Raw genomic sequence first — 303 nt, forward strand, 5'->3', positions numbered from 1 at the left:
GGTCACTGAGGAAATACATCAACTTCGCGCTGTGGATCGCCGGATTGGCTTTCACCGTGGACAAAGCGGAGTATAGCCCGGGGTTGTCACATGTGGTTGCCGCAAGCCCGCCGGCCGCTCCTTCGTTGAATCTGCCTGCCGCACCGTTCTCAAGCCCCGGCCGTTCCTCACTCTAGTCCGCCCGCCGCCGCCTCTAACTCTAGGCCTCCGGCCTCCGCTCACTAGCCCGCCGTGTGTGACGCTGTGTGTTTTGTTGTGAAAGCAAAACTACTTTGTTTGGCCTTCCAAAAGAGGACACGACTG

General features: G+C 59.1%; 1 protein-coding gene across 5 annotated transcripts in view; it reads left to right on the forward strand.

Moving 5' to 3' along the window:
• The window catches only part of pde5aa (phosphodiesterase 5A, cGMP-specific, a), a 22431-nt gene that overhangs the window by 20466 nt on the left and 1662 nt on the right, over window positions 1-303 (forward strand). The window lies entirely within an intron of this gene.

The sequence above is a fragment of the Sinocyclocheilus anshuiensis genome, unplaced genomic scaffold (genome assembly GCF_001515605.1).
Source record: "Sinocyclocheilus anshuiensis isolate Anshui unplaced genomic scaffold, SAMN03320099.WGS_v1.1 scaffold50, whole genome shotgun sequence".
Taxonomy (NCBI): domain Eukaryota; kingdom Metazoa; phylum Chordata; class Actinopteri; order Cypriniformes; family Cyprinidae; genus Sinocyclocheilus; species Sinocyclocheilus anshuiensis.